Source organism: Jaculus jaculus, chromosome 8, assembly GCF_020740685.1.
Source record: "Jaculus jaculus isolate mJacJac1 chromosome 8, mJacJac1.mat.Y.cur, whole genome shotgun sequence".
In the NCBI taxonomy this organism is placed as follows: Eukaryota; Metazoa; Chordata; class Mammalia; order Rodentia; family Dipodidae; genus Jaculus; species Jaculus jaculus.
Window position 1 is genome coordinate 74423878 of NC_059109.1, and position 18138 is coordinate 74442015.

At 40.5% G+C, this 18138-nt stretch overlaps 1 protein-coding gene across 14 annotated transcripts in view; it reads right to left on the minus strand.

Moving 5' to 3' along the window:
• Ep400 (E1A binding protein p400) overlaps nt 1–17169 on the minus strand; it is a 209566-nt gene extending 192397 nt beyond the window's left edge. For 7 of the 14 annotated variants that reach the window (XM_045156098.1, XM_045156097.1, XM_045156102.1 and 4 more), the window contains exon 1: nt 16658–16777. The gene's annotated coding sequence lies outside the window, so the exon portion shown is untranslated. Of the gene's footprint in view, nt 1–16657; nt 16778–17079 lie in introns of those variants that run through there. The other 7 variants (XM_045156099.1, XM_045156101.1, XM_045156096.1 and 4 more) reach the window with 3 other exon arrangements.
• Nucleotides 17170–18138: the final 969 nt, after the last annotated feature.

The window sequence follows — 18138 nt, forward strand, 5'->3', positions numbered from 1 at the left end:
TTAAAAACAAAAAAAAAGAAAGAAAAAAAAACAGTAAGAGCCAAAGTAAGGGTAGAACTGCTTACAATGTAAGGGTCCAGGAAGAAATTGGCCTTGATAACCACAACCTTGCAGTGCCTAGCAGTACCTTCACAAGACCCTAATAAATAGGAGGAAAAGACGATGACATCAAAATAAAATAGAGACTAATGGAAAGAGAGGAGATATGATGGTAAGTGGAGTTGTGAAGGGGTAAGTGAGGGAAGGGATGGAATTATCATGATTTATTGTTAAGTGTAGAATTTGTCAATAAAAAAAAATTATACATTAAGCCGGACATGGTGGCACATGCCTTTAATCCCAGCACTCGGGAGGCAGAGGTAAGAGGATCACTGTGAGTTTGAGGCCACCCTAAGACTACATAGTGAACTCCAGGTCAGCCTGGGCTAGAGGGAGACCCTGCCTTAAAAAAAAAAAATTATATATATTATTATATATATGTAATTATATATATTATTATATAATTATATATTATATAATATATTATATATAATATCATTATATAATAATATATAATATATATATTATATATAATTATATATATGTATATGTATACACACACACACATTTAACAAAAGAAACGAAAAAAAAAAGGCAGGCATGGTGGCACAAATCCCAGTACTCAGAGGAATGACTTGTTGCCTCCAAGAAACTCATCTTTCCACCAAAAATGAACACTATCTTAGGGTAAAAGATTGGAAAACACTGTTTCAAGCAAATGAACCTATAAAAAAAAGCAGGCGTTAATGGGTGCACCCGGGCCTCTAGGAGCCGCAAATGAACTCCAGAAACGTATGCCACTTTGCTCATCTGGCTTTATGTGGGTACTGGCTAACCGAGCCTGGATCATTAGACTTCGCAAGCAAGTGGCTTTAACTACTGAGCCATCTCCCCAGCCTGAAATATTTTCATTATTTGCAGGGGTTGGTAGCCTTAGGACTCTTGCCACTGAACATCAATGCCAGAGGCATGGTCTACATTTTTCATCTGACTTTACAGGGTTGCTGAAGAATTAAACCCAAGTCCTTAAAATAAAGTGCTTGGGGCCTGGAGAGATGGTGGCTCAGTGGTCAAGGTGCTGGCCTGCAAAGCCTAAAGACCTTAGTTTGATTCCCCAGTACCCATGTAAATCCAGAGGCACAGGGTGGCGTGTGCATCTGGAGCTTGTTGCAGTGGACAGAGGCCTGGTGCACCCATTCTCTCTATATATGCCTCTTTCTCTCTCTCTCAAATAAATAAATATTAAATACCAAAAAAACAAGCCAGGCATGGCGGCGCATGTCTTTAATCCCAGCGGAGGTAGGTGGATCACTGTGAGTTCAAGACCACGCTGAGACTACTTATTGAATTCCAAGTCAGAGAGAGTTAAATCTTACCTCAAAAAATAATAATAAATAAAAATAAACAAAGCAATTTGAACTGAGGATGTGAGGATTGCTCAGTAGTTAAAGGCACTTACTTGCAAAAGTTTGAACTGGGGGGACTTCCAGTCAAGATTGCAGTTGCCTAACTCAGGGCACCTCCCTGGAAAGGAAAGATGGACACAGAACCTGAGGAGAGAATCAGCCCTTCACACCTCACCAGGGCCCCAGCTGAAACCACAAAGTAATTGGGGAACTGAGCAAGAGTGCTCCTTTCTTGGTGAACCTGGTACCAGCACAGGGTGAAGGAGATAGACACAGAGAACACTCCACTCCTACCAAATCAGAGATCCAGAGACACAGAGGCTCCCAAGATCTCATCATTGAAGTAGACCTAAAACAAACCTAAAATAGCTCAGGGAAATTCGTGGGGGAGGGAAGATATTGTTAGAGCTATAAGTTGGGACATTATGCATAGAGACATTGCCTCCTCCCCATAACTGATAGCTAACCCCACAGTGCAAGACCCACAATTCCCAAGGAGGACGGTCCCTGTGGAGGGGGTATGACAGGAAGGAGGCTAATGATAATACCAACATGGCTGTGTACACACTGTGTCCACAACTAATATAAAAACAGAATAAATTTGAGCTGGAGAGATGGCTTAGCGGTTAAGTGCTTGCCTGTGAAGCCTAAGGACCCCGGTTCAAGGCTCAATTCCCCAGGACCCATGTTAGCCAGATGCACAAGGGGGCGTACACGTATGGAGTTCGTTTGCAGTGCCTGGAGACCCTGGCGCGCCCATCCTCAATCTCTCTCTTTCTCTGTCACTCTCAAACAAATTTAAAAAAAGATTAAATTCAAAAAAAAAAAAAAAAGCAGGCATCACTATCCCAATATCTGACAGAGTAACTTCAGACCAATATTAGTTAGGAAAGATAAAGGGAAGTCATTTTCTCTTGCTTAAAGGAACACTCCAACAGGACGACATTACAATCCTTAACCATGTATATACCTAACATGGGGGCTCCCAATTTCATCAAAAAAACACTACAACTAAGGTAACAATTTTTTTTTTTTGGGGGGGGGGGTTCTGAGGTAGGGTTTCACTCTGGCCCAGGGTGACCTGGAATTAACTATGTAATCTCAGGGTAGCCTTGAACTCACATGGACCCTCCTACTTCTGCCTCCCGAATGCTAGGATTAAAGGCATGTGCCACCATGCCTGGCTCTAAGGTAACAGATAACACCAAACACAGTTGTAGTGGCTGACTTCAACAACCCACTCCCATCAATTTACAGGTCATTCCCCCAAAAAATAAACAGAGAGACATCCACATTAAATGAGATCATAGAACAAATGGAACTAACAGATACCTACAGACCATTTCACCCAAATGCTGCAGAATACACATTCTTTTTTTTTGTTTGTTTGTTTTGTTTTTGTTTTTTGAGGGAGAGTGGAATTCACTATGGAGTCTCTGGATACCCTCAAGCTCACAGCAATCCTCCTACCTCTGCCTCCCAAGTGCTGGGTTTAAAGGCATGCACCACCATGCCTGGCTTAGAATACACGTTCTTTTCAGCAGCACATGGAACATTCTCTAAAATAGACCATATATAAAACACAAAGCATATTTTAATAAATACAGGAAAATTGAAATAATTCCTTGCACTCTATCTAATCACAAATCAATGGCAAGAAAAGCTAAAGAGCAAACACAAGATCATGAAAGGTAAACAATATAACACTAAATAATCAATGGGTCAATGAAGAAATCAAAAATTCATAGACTCAAATGAAAATGAGAACACAACATACCAAAACCACTGGGACACAATAAAGGGAATCCTAAGGGGGAAAATTATAGCTTTAAGTGCCTATATTATGAAATTGGAAAGATCACAAGTAGGCAGGAGTGCTGGTGCACACCTTTAATACCAGCACCTGGGAGGCAGAGGTAGGTGAATCACTATGAGTTCCAAGCCAGACTACATAGTGAATTCCAGGTCAGCCTGGACTGGAGTGAGACCCTACCTCAAAAAAAAAAAAAAAGGTCACAAGTAAACAACTTAATGCTCCACCTTAAGGCCTTGGAAAAAGAGGGACAAGGCAAACCAAAACCCTATAGACAGAAAGAAATAATAAAGATTAGGGCAGAAATTAATGAAATAGAAACAAAAAATAAAATAAAATGAAAACAATCAATGAAAGAAAAGAGTTGGGTCTTTGAAAGTATAAAAAACATTGATAAATTCTTAGCAAACCTGACCAAAAAGGGAGAAGAGCCAGGTGTGGTGGTGCACATCCTTAATCTCAGCACTTAGGAGGATCACCATGAATTCCAGGCCACCTTGACACTACATACTGAATTCCAGGTCAGGCTGGGTTAGAGTGAGACCTTACCTTGAAAAACCAAAAAAGAAAGAAGAAAGAAAAAAAGAAGGGAGGGAGGGAGGGAGGGAGGGAGGGAAAAAGAAAAGAAAAGAAAAGAAAAGAGACACAAATTAATAAAATTAGAGATGAAAAAGGCACCACTATTACAGATATCACAGAAATTCAGAAAATCACAGGAACATACTTTAAAAACAAATATTCCACTTAAGTTTGAAAATCTGAAAGAAATACATGATTTCCTTGATTTGTATGACCTACCTAAATTAAGTCAAGATGAGATTAATGACTTAAATAGACCTATAACAAGTACAGAGATCTAAGCAATTATAAAAAAATCTCCCCAAAAAAGTCCAGGACCAGATGGATTCACTTGTGAATTTTCCAGACCTTTAAGGAAGAACTAACACCAATGCTTTTTCATAAAATAGAAAAGGAAGGAATCCTACCAAACTCCTATGAAACCAGCATCACCCTGATACCAAAACCAGACAAAAATAGAAAAAAAGAAAATTACAAACTTATCTCCCTCATGAACATAGATGCAAAAATTCTCAACAAAATACTGGCAAACACAATACAAGAATATATCAGAAAGATCATCCACCCTGATCAAGTAGGCTTTATCCTAAAGATGCAAGGATGGTTCAACATAAGCAAATTGATAAATGTAATACAATAAATGGACTGAAGGACAAAAATCACATAATCATCTCATTAGATGCATAAAAAGCATTTGACAAAAATCTAACATCCCTTCATGATTAAAGTCCTACAGAAACTGGGAATAGAAGGAACATATCTTAACATAATAAACTATTTATGACAAACCTATAGCCAACATAATACTAAGTGGAGAAAAAAAATCGAAGCTTTTCCACTAAAATCAGGAACAAAGCAAGGGTGTCTACTCTTTGCACATTAATATTGTACTAGAAGTTTTAGCCATAGTGTAAGGCAAGAGACACACACAAAAGGGATACAAATTGGAAAGGGAAAGCCAAGCATGGTGGTGCACACCTTAAATTTAAATCCCAGCACTCAGGAGATAGACGTAGGAAGATTGCCAGGAGTTCAAGGCCACCCTAGTGAATTTCAGGTCAGCCTGGGCTACAGTGAGACCCCCATCTGAAAAACCAAACATAAAAAAAAAGGGACTTCCGGTTAAGATGGTGCATAGCTACCACGCCAAAGCAGCCTAGGGGAGAAAAAGAAAAGAAAAAAAAAAAAAAACCCTAACAAAATACACACTTTTACAAAAAAGTAAGGTGTATAAGAAATTAAAACTTCAGCAGAGAAGTAGGAGAGATCCAGAGCACAGATAGGCTTGCAGAAGCGGTGGCACCAGGTCAGCTGCCAGGATAGGCTTGAGCTGCAGATGCCAGGTGAGGGCATTTTCCACTCACACTGGAGCTATTCAAAAACTCAAGAAACGTGAAGGGAGAATGGCAGTGAACAACGGAGGAGCAGATCACAAGGTAGAGCATCATGTGGACCAGCCAGAGAACTGGATCCACCATCCACAACCTCCCCTCCCCCACTGCCAGTGCAAGTGCCAGCAAGCAAGCGGGAGGAAGATCACAGCACCCAGCACTGGTGAACAGAGCAGTGATCCAGCGACCCACCAAGTCTACTTGAACCAACAATGCACCAAAAAGACACCCAAGAAGTCTCACAGCATAAATGATAACAAAATACTCCCAAAAGGTAACTGGGATTACAAGAGGTCAGTACCCGCCTAATAAACCTGGTATATAGGCCTGAACTGGAAGTGCTAATTGCACCTTCCATATCAGTATAAATTATATATGAAAACTGATAGATGGTCAGATTTGCCTTTCTTTCTTTCTTTGTTTTTTTTTTTTTTTTTTTTTTTGGTTTCTCAAGGTACAGTCTCACTCTAGCCAAGGCTGACCTGGAATTCACTATGGAGTCTCAGGGTGGCCTCAAACTCACAGCAATCCTCTACCTCTGCCTCCCGGGTGCTGGGATTAAAGACGTGCACCACCACGCCCAGATAGATTTGCCTTTCTTAAATAAGCTATATTGTGGGCTTGTTATTTGTTGCTTCTTAATTTATAATGGCTTTGTTTCCTCTTCTGTTATACCTTAGGGAAGGATCTCACTTGGTCACAAGCTGACTTGGAACCCTCAACAGACCAGAAATCTTAACCTCCTTGTTGTCAGGATTAAGGGTGTGGGTGGGGCACCACATAGCCTAAGGGACAGACAGAGGATCTGGTTGTCATAATACCTGCTCTTGCATAAATACCCTGCTGTTTTTCATTGAAAGTGTACACTGTTTAGTTAAATTTAAGAATCTGCCTATATGCCTTTGTTCCACCCAGCCTACTTGAATACTCTCATATCAGGTAAACCCAGCACCTAGTGTCACTTTTGTAGATACTCTGAGAGTCTTGAGAGCCACACCTAGCACCTTAAGCTCCTACCCTGAAGATATATAACATCAGATTGATTGATACATCTCATAATACTGCAGCTAACTAGAAAATACAAGCATTAAATTAATCCAAGATGCAAAAATATATACATTATAACACAAGAAACACCAAAAATCAAGATAATATAAATCCACCTAAAAGTATTAATGCATCAAAAATGACCTCCAGTGAGAACGAATTAGAGAAAATGCCTGAGAAAGATTTCAAAAGAATGTTTATAAATATGTTCAAAGAAGTCAAAGAAGAAATCAAAGGAATGAAAGAGGGAATCAAAGGAATCAAAGAAGATGCAGGATACCAATTTCATGAAATAAAGAAGGCAATACAAGACATAAATAAGAAAACAGAAATAATAAAGAAAAACCAGTCAGAATTACTAGCAATGAAAAACACAGTTAATGAAATAAAAAACTCTGTAGAAAATCTCACCAGTAGAATGGATGAAGAAGAGGACAGAATATCTAAGCTAGAAGACCAGGTGGCAGATCTAATACAGTCCAACAAAGAAAAACACAAACTTATAGAAAAGTATGAGTGGAAATGTCAAGATATTCGGGACACTATGAAAACATCAAATATAAGAACTCAGGGCACAGTAGAAGGAGAATTCTACTCCAAAGGCATAGGAGAAAATTTCCCCCAAATTGGGAAAGAGTGCTAATGCAGATACAGGAAGCCTTTAGAACCCCAGCCAGACAAAACCTGGAAAGAATCTCTCCTCGCCATATTATAATCAAAATTCCAAACACACAAACCAAAGAGAAAATATTGAAAGCAGTTAGAGAGAAAAATCAAGTTACCTACAAAGGCAAGCCCATCAGGATTACAGCAGATTATTCAACACAAACTTTAAAAGCCAGAAGGGCTTGGAGTGATATAATCCAAGTTCTGAAAGATGATAACTGTCAACCAAGGTTACTTTATCCTGCAAAGCTATCCATTCAAATAGATGAAGAAATAAGGACATTTCATGACAAAAGCAGGTTAAAGGAATATTTGAAGACAAAACCAGCTCTAAAGAAAATACATGATAGAATCCTCCATGCTGAAGAAAAGGAAAAGCACACACATGGGGAACCTAGAAAAAAATAAGCAATACTCAAATACTAGTTAACACAAGAAAACGCAGGTAAAACCAGAACCACGAAAAAAAAAAATGGCAAAAAAAAATACACACCTTTCAATAATATCTCTTAATATCAACAGCCTCAATGCCCCAACGAAAAAACATAGGTTTGCAGACTGGGTTAAAATCCAGGATCCTACAATTTGTTGTCTCCAAGAAACTCACCTTTCTACAAAGGATAGACATTATCTTAGGGTGAAAGGTTGGAAGACGGTGTTTCAAGCAAATGGGCCTAGAAAACAAGCAGGGGTTGCTATCCTAATATCGGACAAGGTAGACTTTAGTCCAATGTTAGTCAAGAAAGATAAGGAAGGTCACTTTATATTGATTAAGGGCACACTCCAACAGGAGGACATTACACTCCTAAACATATATGCACCTAACATGGGGGCTCCCAAATTCGTCAAACAAACACTATTAGAACTAAGGTCACAGATAACACCAAACACAGTGGTGGTGGGTGACTTTAACACCCCACTCTCATCAATTGACAGGTCATCCAGGGAAATAATAAACAGAGAGGCATCTGGACTAAATGAGGTCATAGAAGGAATGGGCCCAACAGATATATACAGGACATTTCATCCAAAGGCTGCAGAATATACATTCTTTCCAGCAGCACATGGATCATTCTCTAAAATAGACCATATATTAGGACACAAAGCAAATCTTAACAAATTCGGGAAACTTGAAATAATTCCTTGCATTCTATCTGAACACAATGGAATTAAACTTCAAATCAGTAGCAAGAAAGGCTATAGAGCATACACAAAATCATGGAAACTAAACAATACACTACTAAATGATGAATGGGTCAATGAAGAAATCAAGAAGGAAATCAAAAAATTTATAGAGTCAAACGATAATGAGAACACGACATATCAAAATCTCTGGGACAGAATGAAGGCAGTTCTAAGAGGGAAATTTAAAGCCTTAAGTGCCTATATTAAGAAATTAGAAAGGTGGCAAGTAAACAACCTAATGCTTCACCTTAAAGCCTTAGAAAGAGAAGAACAAGGCAAACCAAAAATCATTAGACGGGAAGAAATAATAAAGATTAGGGCAGAAATTAATGAAATAGAAACAAAAAAAAAAAATTCAAAGAATTAATGAAACAAAGAGTTGGTTCTTTGAAAGGATAAACAAGATTGATCAACCCTTAGCAAATCTGACCAAAAGAAAGAGAGAAGAGACACAAATTAATAAAATCAGAGATGAAAAAGGTAACATCACAACAGATTCCAGAGAAATCAAAAAATCATAGGGACATACTATAAAAGCATATACTCCACAAAGTATGAAAATCTGAAAGAAATGGATGATTTCCTTGATTTATATGACCTACCTAAATTAAATCAAAATGAGATTAATCACTTAAATAGACCTATAACAAACATGGAGATCCGAACAGTTATCAAACATCTCCCAACTAAAAAAAGCCCAGGCCCAGAAGGATTCACTGCTGAATTTTACCAGACCTTTAAGGAAGAGCTAATACCATTGCTTCTTAAGCTTTTCCAGGAAATAGAAAAAGAAGGAATTCTACCAAACTCCTTCTATGAGGCCAGCATCACCCTCATACCAAAACCAGGCAAAGATAGAACAAAAAAAGAAAATTACAGACCAATCTCCCTCATGAACATAGATGCAAAAATTCTCAATAAAATATTGGCAAACAGAATACAAGAATATATCAGAAAGATCATTCACCCTGACCTAGTAAGCTTTATCCCAGAGATGCAGGGATGGTTCAATATACACAAATGTATAAATATAATACATTATATAAATGGGTGGAAGCACAAAAATCACATGATCATCTCATAGGACGCAGAGAAAGCATTTGACAAAATCCAACATCCCTTCATGATAAAAGTCCTACAGAGGGCTGGAGAGATGGCTTAGCAGTTAAGCGCTTGCCTGTGAAGCCTAAGGACCCCGGTTCGAGGCTCGGTTCCCCAGGTCCCACGTTAGCCAGATGCACAAGGGGGCGCACGCGTCTGGAGTTCGTTTGCAGAGGCTGGAGGCCCTGGCGCACCCATTCTCTCTCTCTCCCTCTATTTGTCTTTCTCTCTGTGTCTGTCGCTCTCAAATAAATAAATAAATAAAAATTAAAAAAATATTTAAAAAAAAAAAAGTCCTACAGAGACTGGGAATAGAAGGAACATATCTCAATATAATAAAAGCTATTTATGACAAGCCTACAGCCAACATATTACTAAATGGGGGAAAAGTGGAAGCTTTTTCACTAAAATCAGGAACAAGACAAGGGTGTCCACTGTCCGTACTTTTATTTAATATAGTACTATAAGTCTATAAAGTACCTTAGAATCAACCTAACCTAACCTAACCTAACCAAGGAAGTAAAGAATCTCTACAATGAGAACTTTAAAACACTCAAGCGAGAAATTGCAGAAGACACTAGAAAGTGGAGAAACATCCCTTGGTCCTGGATTGGAAGAATCAATATTGTGCAATCTTACCTAAAGCAATCTACACATTTAATGCAATCCCTATCAAAATTCCAAAGGCATTCTTCATGGAAATAGAAAAAACAATCCAAAAATTAAGTTGGAATTACAGAAAACCTCAAATATAAAATAATACTGAGCAACAAAAATAAGGCTGGTCGTATCACCATACCTGATTTTAACCTATACTACAGAGCCATAGTAACAAAAACAGCATGGTACTGGCACAAAAACAGACATGTAGATCAGTGGGACAGAATAGAGGACCCAGATGAGCCTAGGTAGCTATAGCCACCTGACATTCGATAAAAATGCCAAAAATACTCACTGGAGAAAAGACAACCTCTTCAGCAAATGGTGTTGGGAAAACTGGATATATACCTGCAGAAGGATGAAAATAGATTCTTCTCTCTCGCCATGCACAAGAATTAAGTCCAAATGGATTAAAGACCTTAACATCAGACCTGAAACTCTGGAACTGCTAGAGGAAAAAGGAGGGGAAACCCTTCAACATATTGGTCTTGGCAAAGACTTTCTGAATACAACCCCAATTGCTCAGGAAAAAAAATCACAGATTGGGCTGGAGAGATGGCTTAGCGGTTAAGCGCTTGCCTGTGAAGCCTACGGACCCCGGTTCAAGGCTTGGTTCCCCAGGTCCCACGTTAGCCAGATGCACAAGGGGGCGCACGCATCTGGAGTTCGTTTGCAGAGGTTGGAAGCCCTGGCACGCCCATTCTCTCTCTCTCCCTCTATCTGTCTTTCTCTCTGTGTCTGTCGCTCTCAAATAAATAAATAAATAAATAAATAAATAAATAAATAAAACCACAGATTAATCACTGGGACCTCATGAAATTACAAAGATTTTGCACTGCAAAGAACACAGTGAAAAAAAGCATAGAGGCAACCTACAGAATAGGAAAAAATCTTCGCCAGCTATATATCTGATAGAGGATTAATATCTAGGATATACAAAGAACTCAAAAAGTTAAATAATAAGGAATCAAACAAGCCAATCAAAAAATGGGCTACGGAGCTAAATAGAGCATTCTCAAAGGAAGAAATACGAATGGCATATAAGTATCTAAAAAATGTTCTATGTCACTAGTCATCAGGGAAATGCAGATTAAAACTACATTGAGATTCCATCTCACTCCTGTCAGATTGGCTACCATCATGAAAACAAATGATCATAAATGTTGGCGGGGATGTGGAAAAACAGGAACCCTTCTACACTGCTGGTGGGAATGCAATCTGGTCCAGCCATTGTGGAAATCAGTGTGGAGGTTCCTAAAACAGCTAAAGATTGATCTACCATATGACCCAGCTATAGCACTCCTGGGCATATATCCTAAGGACTCATCTAATTTCCTTAGAAGTACATGCTCAACCATGTTTATTGCTGCTCAATTTATAATAGCTGGGAAATAGAACCAGCCTAGATGTCCTTCAACTGATGAGTGGATAATGAAAATGTGGCACATTTATACAATGGAGTTCTACTAAGCGGTAAAGAAAAATGAAGTTATGAAATTTGCAGAAAAATGGATGGACCTGGAAAGTATTATACTAAGTCAGGTAACCCAGGCCCAGAAAGCCAAGCGCCACATGTTCTCTCTCATATGTGGATCCTAGCTACAGATGACTGGGCTTCTGTGTGAGAATGAAAATACTTAGTAGCAGAGGCCAGTAAGTTAAAAAGGAGACATAAAGGGAAGAGAAAGGAAGGGAGAGGGTACTTAACAGGTTGATATTGTATATATATAAGTACAATGATTGAGATGAGGAGGTAATATGATAGAGTTTGGAATCTCAAAGGGGTAAGTGTCAGGGGGGAGGGAGGGAATTACCATGGGATATTTTTTTATAATCATGGAAAATGTTAATAAAAATTTAAAATAACATAACAACTGTCAACCAAGGTTATTTTATCCTGCACAGCTATCCATTCAAATAGACAGAGAAATAAGGACATTCCATGACAAAAGCAGGCTAAAGGAGTATTTGAAGATAAAACCAGCTCTACAGAAAATACTTGAAAGGATCCTCCATGCTGAAGAGAAAGAAAAAGCACACATATAAGGTACCTGGAAAAAACAAACAATACTCAAATACTAGTTAACACAAGAGAACAAAGATAAAACCAGAAGTACAAAAAAAAAGGAAAGAAATCGAATTATTATCCCCTATTTGCAGATGATATGATTCTACATATAAAGGCCCATGAAGACTCTACCAGCAAACTGTTACAGCTGCTAAACACATATAGAATACAAAATAAACATACAAAAATCAGCAGCCTTCCTACATGCTAACAACAAACATGCTGAGGATGAAATCAGAGAATCACTCCCATTCATAATTGCATCAAAAAAAATAATAAAGTACCTTTGAATAACCCTAACCAAGGAAGTAAAGGATCTCTACAATGAAAATTTTAAAATAGCCAGGCATATATTTTTTATAATCATGGAAAATGTTAATAAAAATTTAAAAATTAAAAAAATATAATAAAAATTTAAAAAATTCCCAAGTAAAAAAAAAATAATTAATTAATTAATTAAATTAAATAGCCAGGCGTGGTGGTGCACACCTTTAATCCCAGCACTTGAGAGGCAGAGGTAGGAGGATCGCCATGAGTTCAAGGCTACCCTGAGACTCCATAGTGAATTCCAGGTCAGTCTGGGCCAGAGTGAGACCCTACCTCGAAAAACCAAAAAAAAAAAAAAAAAAAAAAAAAAAACTCTAAAATACTCAAGAGAGAAATTGCAGAAGGCATTCAGAAATGGAAAAGCCTCCCATGTCCTAGGATTGGAAGATCAATATTGTGAAAATGGCAATCTTATCAAAAGTAATCTGCACATTTAATGTAATCACTATCAAAATTCCAATGGTATTCTTCACAGAAATAAAAAATAACATAACTAAAATTCATTTGGAAGCACAAAAAAATCTCAAATATCTAAAACAAATTTGAGCAACAAAAATAAGGGTAGGATTGCTTACAATGCACTCTTCCAGACACCAAATACCCTGAATACTGATGTCCTTGCAGTGCCTCACACTACCTCAGAGGACTTTCATAATAGGAGGAAAAGATGATAACATAAAAATAAAAAGACAGACTAATTGAGAGGGGGAGGGGGTATGATGGAGTGGAATTGCAAAGACAAAGTGTGTGGTGGGGAATTACCATGGTTTATCCTCTGTAATTATGGAAGTTTTTAAATAAAAAATTGGAAAAAAAAAAAAAAAAACATGTTCAGCTAACTTAACCATCAGGGAAATGTAAACTAAAACTACTTTGAGAGTCAACCTCACTCCTTTCAGCATGGCTATCATCAAGAAAACAGCCAGGAATGGTGGCGCACGCCTTTAACCCCAGCACTCAGGAGGCAGAGGTAGGAGGATAGCCATGAGTTTGAGGCCACCCTGAGACCACATAGTAAATTCCAGGTCAGCTTGGGTTAGAGCAAGACCCTACCTCAAAAAAAAAAAAAAAAAAAAAAAAAGGATAATAAATGCTAGTGAAGATATGGAAAAACAGGAACCCTTCTACACTGTTGGTGGGAATGGAAATTGGTACAGCTATCATGGAAATCAGTGTGGAGGTTCCTGAGACAACCAAAAATAGATTTACCATATGACCCCGCTATACCACTCCTTGGCAAAGACTGTAGTCACTACCTTAGAGATACTTGCTCATCAACATTTACTGCAGCTCTATTAACAACAGCTAGGAAATGGAACCAAACTAGATAATCCTCAGCTGATGGATAATTAAGATGTGGAACATTTATAAAATACAGTTGTGTTCAGTGATAAAGAAAAATAAAACTATTGCTGGGCATGGTGGCGCACGCCTTTAATCCCAGCACTTGGGAGGCAGTGGTAGGAGGATCGCCGTGAGTTCAAGGCTACCCTAAGACTACAGAGTTAATTCCAGGTCAGCCTGGACCAGAGTGAGACCCTACCTCGAAACACCAAAAAAAAAGAAAAAGAAAACTATGAAACTTGCAGAGAAAGGACTATATGCCGAAAGGATTATAATAAGTGAGGTAACCCAGGCCTAGAAAGCTAAACACTGCATGTTTTCTCTTATATGTGGATCCTAGCTACAAAATGTATGTGACTTAGAGTAAGTCAGTAGCAGAGGCCATCAAGCTAGAAAATAGCTTTAAGAGAGGAAGGAAAGGGGAAGGTATTGTATATATCTAAGTAAATGAAGAAATTCCTGGGAATGCAATGGCCTAAGTGAGGTCAGGGGAGGGGATTTAGTAAAAGAAGTTCGAAAGAGGGTTGATCAAAATTTAAGATGCTGGTCTGGAGAGATGGCTTAGTGCTTAAGACACTTGCCTGCGAAGCCTAAAAACTCATGTTCGAATCTCCAGGTCCCATGTAAGCCAGATGCACAGCAATGCAAGTGGGCAATGTCACACATGTGCAGTCATGTGTCTGGAGTTCATTTGAAGTGGCTGAAGGCCCTGGCACACCCATTCTCTCTCTCACCAATAAATACATGCCTCTGAAGCCTAAGGACCCAGGTTCGATTCTTCAGGTCCCACATAAGCCAGATGCACAGGGTGGTGCATGTGTCTGGATTCGTTAGCAGTGGCCAGGAGGCCCTGGTGCTCCATTCTCACTCTCCATCTCTCTCTCCCTCTCTCTGTTTCAAATAAATAAATAAAATGTTTAAAATTAAAATATATATTAGAACTGGAGATGGTTTAACAATTAAGAAGCTTGCCTGCAAAGATGAAGGACCAAGGTTCAATTACCCAGTACCCACAAAAGCAAGATGCACAAAGTCACACATGTGTCTGGAGTTCATTTACAGTGGCTAGAGGCCCTGGCACACCCATTCTTTCCCTCCCTACCTCCCTCTTTTTTCCTTCTTCTTCGAGATAGGGTCTCACTCTAGCTCAGGCTGACCTGAAATTCACTCTGTAGTCTCAGGGTAACCTTGAATTTACAGCGATCCTCCTCTCTCTGCCTCCCAAGTGCTGGGATTAAAGGTGTGTGCCACCATGCCCAGCTCCCAGCTCTCTCTTCTTTTAATCATTTTTTGAAATTATTTATTTATTTGAGAGAGACCTGAGAAAAGAGGCAGAGAGAGCGAGAGAGAGAATGGGCACACCAGGGCTTCCAGCCACTGCAAATGAACTCTAGATGTTTGCATCACCTTGTGCATCTGGCTTACATGGGTATTAGGGAATCAAACTTGGATTCTTAGACTCTACAGGCAAGTCCCTTAACTGCTAAGCCATCTCTTCAGACCCACATTCATTCATTCATTCATTCATTCATTCATTCTCTCTCTCTCTCTCTCTCTCTCTCAAATATTAATTAAATTAAAATTAAAAACAGGGCTGGAGATGGCATAGCAGTTAAAACACTTGCTTGTAAAGCCTACTGACCCAGATTAGATTCCACAGTACCCACATAAACCAGATACACAAAGTGGTGCATGTGTCTGGAGTTCATTTGCAGGGGTGAGAGGCCCTGGTAAATCCATACATTCTCTCTCTCAAATAAATAAATAAAACTAAAAAAGTAAAATCCTGAAAAGCCAGGCATGGTGGCATTTGCCTTTAATCCCAGCAGGCAAGAGGCAAGAGGTACAAGACATAGATGGGAATATTTAGAAAGAAATTTAAATATTCCAGTCTGTAAGAGTGTCAAAGCTTCCAAACCATGTTTTCGATAACTGTGGGAAGTTTACAGTGAATGTAAGGATGTAAGAAATGGTGACTGTAAGAGATAATGTTCCGGTTAATAACTGGGATAGAGTAAGTTATGTACTAGTAATAAATATCTCCAAATTAAAAAAAAAAAAAAAAAAAAAAAAAGAGGCAAGAGGTAGGATTGCTGTGTGAGGCCAGCCTGAGAATACATAGTGAATTCTAGGTCAGCATGGGCTAGAGAGAGTAAGACCCTACCTTGAAAAATAACAACAACAAAAAGTACTTAGGAGAAAAAGGCAAAACAGGGCTGAAGAGATGGTTAAACAGTTAAGGCACTTGTCTGCAAAACCTAATAGAGTTGATCTCCCAGTTCCCACTTAAAGTCAGATGCACAAAGTAGTGCAGGCATCTGGAATCCATTTGCAGTGGCTAGCTAGAGGTCCTGACGTGCATGTATATGTATGTATGTATGTATGTACGTACATACGTACGTGTGTGTGTGTGTGTGTGTGTGTGTGTATATATATATAATTTTATTTAGTTATGGGAGCAGATAGAGAATGGGTGCTCGAGGGCCTCAGTCACTGCAAATGACCTCCAGTTGCACGCACCACTTGTGCAGCTGCCTTTAGTGGGTAACTAGGGACTGAACCCGGGTCCATAGGCTTTACAGCCAAATGCCTTAACCGCTAAGCCATACCCCCCTTTTCATTTTAAACCAAAAAAAAAAAAAGGAAAAAGTAAACCTAAATCGTTAACGATTTTGGGGGGGGTGGCAGTTTTTTTTGTTTTTTGTTTTGTTTTGTTTTGTTTGCTTTTTCTGAGTACCACAAAATAATTTAAGAATTTGGGGGCTGGAGAAATGGCTGTGATGCAAAGCCTGAAGGCCCGGGTTCAATTCCCCAGTACCCACGAAAAGCCAGATGCACAAAGTGATCTAGAGTTTGTTTTCAGTGAAGAGGCTTCATATCCTCTCTCCTCTCTACTTATGCATAAATTTACGATAACGATTGTGTTACACATCTAACATCAGAACACGCAAAATAAACCATCCAGGTGGGGATGACCAGGACCCATAATTAGACATCGCAGTGCTAGCGGCTGTAGCTACCTGAAACAGACCTGTGGGAGGAGCCGTAGGGACAACGGGGTTCGCACGGCGCCCGGCCTGGGGCTCGCTGGGTCCCTGGGGTTCCGCTGCGTCCTCTCACTTCTCGGAGGAAGCCGCTCACCTCAGACCCGGCCGGCGCGACAGCGAGGCACAGCCACGGACGACGGTTCCGCGGGCGTTAGCGAGGAGCCCTGCCTCCCAGAGCGTTCCGAAGCTGCAGGGGCCGCGCGCCCGAAGGCTCTCCAGACGCACGGCCCACGCGCCGAGGCCCAGCTGCACACCACCCGCCCACTACAAAGCGCCGCCGCGGCCTGGTCCCAACGCGACGCGGGCGGCGTAGGCGAGGGCGGCCGACCAGAACGCCTCCGCAAGCTGCCTCTCGGCCTCCCGGACTCCGCCCGACTTCCCGACCCACCACCACGGTCCCGCTCACCCTGGACCTCTAGCCGAGCACCGCGGGGTCCCAACGGCGGGAGGCTCAAGCGCGCCGCAGCCGCTCGGCACATCCGGGTCCACAGGCGAAAGAAGCGACGACTACGGCAAGCGGGGAGGGACCTGCAGGGTCTGTCTTGCAGCTGTAGCTTCTTACCACCTCTCGAGGGCGCTGGAAACCAGGCAGCCTGGACGCTGAAAGGTGAGAGGCACAGAGAATACTGAAAAAATGAGGCGGCTTCAGGCCCAGCCCGGACAGCGATTGGGAGCGGAACTTAGCGCTGGCCCCCTAGGTGGGATTGGAGCAGGGCTGAATGAGATTGGGGTGGGCCGAGCTGTAAGGGCACTCTTTGGAGAGATCGCATTAGGGCGAGTTCGTGCAGACTTTAGATAAACTGGTCCCAGGCAGTGTGACAGGAGGCCTGCGGGAAGCTGGGACAGACTCGGCGAGTGGGGACTCAGCTGCGTCCGGTGGGTACTAGGAGGGTCTGCTATCAAGGCATAAAGCCTGGAGGAGCTGTGGGTAACAGGAAGCCGAGATAGGGCGAGCAGAGGTGTGAAAACACATGCAGCATCTTTTATTTTTCCCTTTATCAGTTACATACAGCATCATTAAGAGAGAAAAATGCAAATGTAGAGGCTGGAGACATGGCTCAGCAGCTAAGGCACTTGCCTCCAGAGCCGAAGGACCCGGATGATCGGGATTCAATTCCTCAGGACCCACTGAAAGCCAGATGCACAAAGTGGCCATGCATCTGGAGTTCGTTTGCAGTGGCTAGAGGCCCTCATGTACCCATATTCATTCTCTCTCTCTTTGTATCTCTGCTTACAAGTAATTAAGTAAAATATTTAATACTTTATTATTTATTAGAGAAAGAAGCATAACTTGAGCCCTTTGGTTTTGCAGGCAAGCGCCTTTTTTAAAATTATATATGGACATATTTAGTATGCAAACAGCACATGTTGGTACCACCCTTTCTCTCCTCCCTGTCCCTTTTCTGAAGACTCCCTTCTCCTTGGGGAGTCAGGTCAACCCCATGGGGATTGTGGGTCATGCATT